The sequence below is a fragment of the Mytilus galloprovincialis genome, chromosome 12 (assembly GCF_965363235.1).
Source record: "Mytilus galloprovincialis chromosome 12, xbMytGall1.hap1.1, whole genome shotgun sequence".
Classification (NCBI taxonomy): Eukaryota; Metazoa; Mollusca; class Bivalvia; order Mytilida; family Mytilidae; genus Mytilus; species Mytilus galloprovincialis.
The window spans coordinates 40,510,281-40,518,698 of record NC_134849.1 but is presented as its reverse complement, the minus strand read 5'-3'; the positions used below and the strand labels follow the sequence as shown (position 1 = coordinate 40,518,698).

At 32.4% G+C, this 8,418-nt stretch overlaps 1 long non-coding RNA gene across 1 annotated transcript; it reads right to left on the bottom strand.

Annotated features, from left to right (window-relative positions):
• Nucleotides 1-1,303: 1,303 nt before the first annotated feature.
• On the bottom strand, nt 1,304-7,288 carry LOC143054143 (uncharacterized). The gene is made up of 3 exons (XR_012971572.1): nt 7,098-7,288; nt 3,020-3,171; nt 1,304-1,534 (listed from the first exon to the last, which is right to left on the bottom strand). It is a non-coding gene; the product is annotated as an uncharacterized LOC143054143 (long non-coding RNA).
• Nucleotides 7,289-8,418: the final 1,130 nt, after the last annotated feature.

Here is an 8,418-nt window from a genome sequence, read left to right as displayed (position 1 = left end):
TACGGAAATGTTGTTAACCGTTCCCGGAAATTTAGAAAATTTTATGATCCTTGTAAACTTATCGCTCCTTTAAATAAACTTATTCTAAAAGGTTACCAATTCAACACGATCATTTAATATTGTTTTTATTGGTATAAATATTGATTTTGTTATCAGTAAATTAAAAGAAAACTAAATATTACAAGTATGTTATATACATAAACACATTCATGGATCTACAGTCTGTCGATACCTTTAACTTGGCATTGCACAGGGTCATGTTTTTCTCTGACTGGTTATGACGACTTTACACTAAATCCATTGTGTTGGATTTGTACGGATTAATCATTAAGTTTAGGATGCTTGATTTTTTTTATTATTTGTAAGTGGCTTTGAACTAGCTGTCAAATAACTGTGAGTACTCTCAGATCTGTTCCTAGTGTCTTTTTGTTGTCGGGATGTACAAGTACCCGGCCACGTTCACTTGTATTTTTTCTTCTGATGAGTTAAGCCTTTTCAACTGATTTTTATAGTTCGTTCTTATGTTATACTGTTATACCACTGTCTCAGGTTAGGGGGAGGGTTGGGATCCCTTTAACATGTGAACCCCGCCACATTATTTATATATGTGCCTGTCCCAAGTCAGGAGCCTGTAATTCAGTTGTTGTCGTTTGTTTATGTGTTACACATTTGTTTTTCGTTCATTTTTTTATACGAATAAGGCCGTTAGTTTTCTCGTTTGTATTGTTTTACATTGTCATGTCGGCGTTTTTTATTTCTGACTATGCGGTATGGGCTTTGCTCATTGTTGAAGGCCGTACGGTGACTCAAGTTGTTAATTTCTGTCATTTCTGTCATTTTGGACTGTTTTGGCGCTGAGGCATAGCTGAAGTCAATAATTCATCTAAAAGACATCGACACATTCAACAAATGCAATGAGATGATGTATACTTTATATGAATTGTGAGCTTAAACGGTGAAACAAGCGGTTTTAGAGATTGATGGCTTTGTTAATAGAAATCAAGTTCTGTTTCGGAACTAATTTGATTTTGTATACAAATTGAGCGAAATCGGTTCAGGGATGATTATTAAAGAAATTTTTTTTGTAACCAGTTCTATTTTTTTTTTTGGTACAAAGTAGCATATTTAATCTAGATTTAGGTAGCTGTTTATTTTCTATAAGTGTATACTAAATAGTTTTTTTTTCGTTTAATGGTCATGAATTGATACTATTCGGAAAATAATTGAAAAATAAAACACATGTTAGGTAAATGGAATAAATAATAGTTTTATTATTTTTTAGCCTTTCTATCCACTAAAAATTCATCTTTTTAGACGTCACTTATTTATTGCATATAAGTTTCTTGCAGAACAGGTTCTGTAAGAATTACATTATGTGTTGTAGGACCAGCTGTTTTTAATGATAATGCAGTTGATTTGAAAAAATTCGATGACGTCATTAAGTCTATCAAATTGTTCTCCACCTACAAAATACTTTAACTGACCAGACACCTCCTTTGGTTTTATCTGTACATGTTTCGGTTCACCGTTCAGCCTGAAATATTTCATATCAAAAGTAATAAAAATGTAATAACTTCTATATTCTAATAGTAATATACCGTGGATTCATTATTATTCGTTGGATACATTATTTGTTCATTTCTTGAGGAAAGGCGAACCACGAATCTAAATATTCAGCGAAGAACAAGTTTTCTCTGGGCTTGTAGGCAAACTTACGATCAACCAAGAAATCAAGTATTAACCAAAAGTACAACATTCCCCCATCTACGAAAATTGGAACCTCCGAAAATAACTTGACCACAGAACAATAATAAATTGAGTTAAGAGCTTTTCGTTTAAATAATTATCAATGACCTGTGACAGTGAAGATTTCAGATTCTCAGACTGATAACAAATCCTATGCTGCATTGTATAGTGTTTTTGATTTTTAATTGACACGCTTATATTTATGTGAACAAAGTTACGGACTTTACTGACATGCACGTGCTTATAACTCAAAACTGACCAAACAGGGTTATGAAAGATGAGGACAAAAATCAATACTAAATAAAGTTTACATCACCACCAAAAAAAAAGGTCGGTTGAGACTTTGATATATGTGTCATCTTACATAAACAATCTTTCTGCAGTTTAAGATCTAGATAATATATTCGTCGATAGATTGGAAACCTTAACTCTTGTGTCTTATTCTCAAGGATGATATTTTGACTGAGTTTTGATTTGTACAGTATGTGGTTCATTGCTTCAACATGACGCTTACATGGTCTCAACTCCTTGGTTTGCTCCTGGGTTTTTTTTTCAATTTATAGAAATTAATATACAGGGTGACTATGGATATAGTCAAAATATCGAAGTTACAAAATATTATCGCATGATGTCGAATCTGTATTTATCATGAGCAACAAAGTTAGGTGTAACATGTTTAGAATAAGATAAATGGAGCAATTTGTTTTTAGGTAATATTGGTATGAAGCGCTTCAACTGTTTCGATACTTATACATCCCTCGGATTTCATATGTTTGGCTTTGAGCGTTCCTGATGAGGCTAAATCAAGAAAAGTGCCACGGACGCATGCAAAACATAAACGTGTTGTTTGCAATCTTTTACCTCACTGGGTAGATACCTCCGCTTGTGGAAAATCAGTCCCCGATGATATTATCAGATCAGTTATCGGTACTTCGGTACTGACATGATTTATAACAAACCTTTCTAAAATACACGTTTATAAATTTTGAAATTATTAAGAAACTAAGGTTTCAACTCCGTCAGGCAAAGTTTACCTTTGATGAATTTTGATTTTCGTACCGAAGTATAAAGACCTAAATCATCAAGAAATATTTTTTGTCTCCCCCTGCCTCTGACAAAACTAATTAATCACGCTGTAAAAAAGTGTGTTCATTATAACTCATGAGTATGTTTGTTGAGTATTCAAATGAGAGCTGAAAGATTCTATAGAGGTGAGCAGATCCTGATCAACATATGCCAAAGATCTTTTTGTGTAGTGTAAAATTATACGTACATACAGTCTATTGCAAAGCTACCAATACTTGATTGACATTCCCGTACGAGAAAAGCACCGTCTCCCATATATTTGTGTTTTTGAAGTAAATTCACTGCTTCTTTGCGCGTTATATTACCGTGGTACCATGGTTGGTCTTCGTAAAAAATGTTCTTTAAGAAAGAAAGGAATGTGCTTCAATTGAGAGTAATCAAAGGTATGACATGACAATATAAAGTATATTTATAATGTTTTATTGTCTTTTCTAAGTTTTAATGTAAACAAAATGATGTATGAAGGATTCTCGTTGAACATTTCCTAACACATAATGACAAAATGCGTAGAGCCTGTATCGACATTCATTTACCAAAAAAAAAATGCAGACATCTTAAAATTTCTTTTTTTTTAAATCAACTTGTAATGCGTGTTACTACTAACTACAAATTAACCAATAGCTGATGTATTCCAACAAAATATGTCAAAATAATCGTTGGCAGCTTTAAAATAGACTCATCAGGGATACTAGAATTGAAATGTTGTACTTAATTTCATTTTCACCATGAATATATAATATGTTATAGAAGTTGTATATGTAGCAGCATTACATTTCGGGTTATTAGTATTTGAGCAGTCGATTATCTGTCACAGTATTTATGCAATTGACTGTGATAATCCATGTTACCATCTGATCAAATTATATAAATCTGTTGAACAATCGTCATAAATTATGACAGTGCCCTATATGTCTGTTTGGGTTTGCTCACTTAATGTTGTCAAAATAACAGAACATATTAAACGACTGTCATGCAAGGGGAGGGTTCGGCTAGCTATACAACCAGGTGTGAAACATTTTCGACAAAATATGACTATACCAAGGCTTGAATATAACAATTGTTTTTCACTTGTTTCGTTAACTGATACCGTTGGATTTCTTCTGTGTTGATGGACTTCCTCTTTTTGAATTAACATTGAAATTCGGTGTTTCTGCTTTACATTTTTACTGCATAAAGAAAATCATTAATAAGAGTAATAAAAGAACATCGCCTCCTGTTTCGTTCCTTGTTGAAGTTGTGTTATTTGCATTGCCCTTGTCCAAGAAAATAAGAAAGATGCTTAAGATAATAAAATTGGAGAATATTATATAATGAATACTCATATTTGTAAAATTAGTAAAGGTATCACGATAATTCTTAAAATGTGTATAAAAAAAGCAATTTTATTCACAAAACATTTATTAAAACATAGATACGCTATACAAATTAAAGGAATGCGACAAAAACACAATTTAAAGTATCGATGATATTTAATAATTGGTTATTCAAGTCACGCCTAAGGTGTTTTGTTTAAAAGAAACCAGATACCTTTGACAATCTTAACAAACACGATTGAATGATTTATTGATGTTGACAAAACTGAGATATATGATATTTTCTAACAACACTCCTGGTAGATTTTTTTTTTAACAATAGATTCAAATTGTACACAAATTGACGCACAAATATAGCTTATGAGGATCAAAATGAAATATTTAAAACGTAAACATTTAGGTTATGCATGTTACATTTATAGTAAAAAAAAATAATTTTTCTTTGCAAGTTAAAACCTTTTAAACAAGTAATTTTCGCATAGTTATTTTTGGATATAACGGCGTCTTTTAGATTTCAGCATTCACATAGACATTCTCAGATTGTTTGTTTGTTTAATGCGTGCAATAAAACACGGACAGTGCTGCCAAAAGTATGGCCGCGTATTTAAAAGAAAAACAGATGATAAACAAAAATGTTTCCCTAGTACACGGATGCCCCATCCGCACTATTAATATTTATGTTCGGTGGACCGTATAATTGGGGTAAAAACTTTAATTAGGCATTAACATTAGAATTATCACATCATAAGGAACATGTGTATTAAGTTTCAACTTGGAATTCAACTTCATCAAAAACTATCTCGACCAAAAACTTTAAAATGAAGCGGGACAGACGAACGGACGCACAGACCCGAAAAAATAATGCCCATAAAAGAGGCATAAAAACCCCTCATACTTTATAATCAGGGTAAGAATGTCCTTGCTACTGTAGCTACAGTCTTTAGTTTGATACGCCTCTCAACGGGTTACACATACGTGCACTGTCCTCCCCGTTAATTTTTATGTGTCTATTTGCATGGTTTTTATACGTTCTTCTTGACTGGTATTATACCAAAATGCAGTACATTCTACGCGTCATGCAATAAATGTATTACAAAACGTAAGATGTGGTATAATTTCAAATGAGACAATTCACAACAAGAGATCAAAATAACACAGAAATTAACAAAAATAGGTCACCATACGGCCTTAAACAATGAGCAAAACCCATACAGCATAGTCAGCTATAAAAGGTCTCGAAATGACAATGTTAAACAATTCAAACGAGAATAATAACGGCCTTAATTAATATGTAGACTGTTTTCTACAGAATTTAAACAGCATTCCATGAATGTTTGTCAGTATTAATTATGGACTGTTCATTGTTAAACGGATATTTTTCAACAATTAATCACATAAATTCTGCAGTTGTTTTTGAACTTTTTCATTTGGATTCAAGATAATTTTTACTGACGTTGTCAGGAGTGTACTTTCAACATCATGTTGATGCTTCTTCAAACTAAAATTGTATTAACTTAATCGTGTTGTTTTTGATGGCGTTGACGTACATAGTTGAAAATGATAAATGGTATACAGAATCGAAATCCTTTAATATATACTGTACTTTTTACGGATTTTGCTCATCGATGAGGGACATACGGTGAATTGCGACTGTAACTTCTATGTCATTTGGTCTCTGATCGAGAGTGGTTTTGTACATCATACCACATATTCTTACTGTCATAGATATATAATGTATTATATATACACAACGTTTAATTCTTAGGACATTCATAGACACATAAACATACATTTGTGAAACGTTTCAACAGAAATTTTAGAAGAAAATATCGACACGTGCATTTACCTTTCCAATATCTTTAAGTGATAAAATCTTGTGCGTTTGGCTTTTTTTTTTTTTTTTTTTTTTTTTTTGGTTTTGCATGTAACATTTATCATGTTTATAGTAAAAACATCATTTTTCTTTGTAACTTAAAACCTTTTAACATTTTTAAACAATTAATTTTCGCATAGCTATTTTTGGATATAATGGCGTCTTTCAGATTTCAGCATTCAAATGGACATTCCCAGATTGTTTGTTTGTTTAATGCGTGCAATAAAGCACGGACAGTGCTACCAAAAGTATGGCCGCTTATTTAAAAGAAAAACAGATGATTAACAAAAATGTGTACCAAGTACTCGGATGCCCCATCCGCACTATTAATTTCTATGTTCAGTGGACCGTAAAATTGGTGTAAAAACTCTAATTAGGCACTAAAATTAGAAATATCACATCATAAGGAACATGTGTATTAAGTTTCAACTTGGAATTCAACTTCATCAAAAACTACCTCGACCGAAAACATTAAAATGAAGCGGGACAGACGAACGGACGCACAGACCAGAAAACATAATGCCCATAAATGGGCCATAAAAAAAGCCTTATACTTTATAAGCAGGGTCAGAATGTCCTTGCTACTGTAGCTACAGTCTTTAGTTTGATACGCCTCTCAACAGGTTACATATATACATGCACTGTCCTCCCTGTTCATTTTTATGTGTCTATTTGCATGGTTTTTTTTATACATTCTGCATGACTGGTACACCAAAATGCAGTACATTCTACGTGTCATGCAATAAATGTATTACAAAATAGAAGATGTGGTATGATTTCCAATGAGACAATTCACAAAAAGAGACCAAAATGACACAGAAATTAAGAAATATAGGTCACCATACGGCCTTCAACAATGAGGAGTACGGTGAATAGCGACTGTAACTTCTATGTCATTTGGTCTCTGATCGAGAGTGGTTTTGTACATCATACCACATCTTTTACTGTCATAGATATATAATGTATTATATATATACAACATTTAATTCTTAGGAATTTCATAGATATCAACACATAAACATACATTTGTGAAACGTTTCAACAGAAATTTTGGAGCAAATATCGACACGTGCATTTACCTTTCCAATATCTTTAAGAGATAAAATATTGTGCGTATGTGATGATTTAAGCCTACGGTGAACGTTTTCTTTACACACATTACACATATGACCACACTCTTCACACTTCCATTTTACACTTCGTTGATCACCAAATACACACATGATAGCAGCTTGAGGTGTTGCTTCACTTGAATGTTCCGCCATATTGGAAAAATCTAAAAAAGGAAAATCTAATGAAAAATCTAAAGGTAGGAAAATATAAAGTCCCAAAAATACTGAACTCCGAGGAAAATTCAAACGGAAAGTCTCTAATCCCATGGCAAAATTAAATGACAAAACACATCAAACTAATGAACAACAACTGTCATATTCCTGGCTTGGTACAGGCGTTTTTAAATGTAAGCGCTAAATCCAACACTTGTACGACAGTCTCATCAAAGTCGTTATTTCAAACATCCAACGAAAAATATACGAGTTTGATCATCGGAATGTGTTTGACATAGATAAAATGCACACTTGAAGAATGACAGAAAACACTATTGCCAAAAAAAGAAATTCTTACAACCAAAACAAACATCAAAAAGAAAATAAGTTAAAAAGAAGACGAAGCAATAGAACTTCTATCAAAGCATAAAAAAGATAGGGTTAGTGTCCTTAAAGTCCTAAATATATCATTAGTCACAACGCGGTGATACAAGGATCTACAATGTTACACAAACGAATAGTTTAATTGATTGTAAATACAAATTGTTGATTCCTGCATCTAACTAGTCATTTGGTCCGAGACCACAATTGTCGTTCCTTGATTTTCGTTGTTCACAAATATAGTCCCTAGTGTTGACAGTGGTTACTTCCTATTAATTTTTATACCCCTTCCAAATTTATTTTTCCATGTTTAATGCCTCAAATTGCAAGAAGGTGGGGGTGAAATTTGGGTTCAGAATTTTAAAGGAAAGTAGTGATTTGGTCCAGCTGAAAAAGGTTATAAATTAGCACTTCGAAAGCTGTCAAAAGATTTCAAGACGCCCTAAACATAAAATTGTCCATATTTTGAGTTAGAGCTGATGAAGTTTTCTATAATTTTGATATAATTTGTCCCAAAAGTAGTACAACACACTGTAAAAATTTCATTGAGAAAACGCTGGTGAGATTTTTTTAAATTTCGTTTATCTTCTAAAAAAAATGCACTACGAAATAATTGTGGTCTCGGACCTAAGAGGTGAAATCTGTAAATATGGAATCTTTACTATGGCAACTTCCCTAAATGATTTGATGGTGCCAATTTGTCAAAAAGCATGAAACTAAATGATTTAAACTTTTATTTTATAGAATTTTTGCT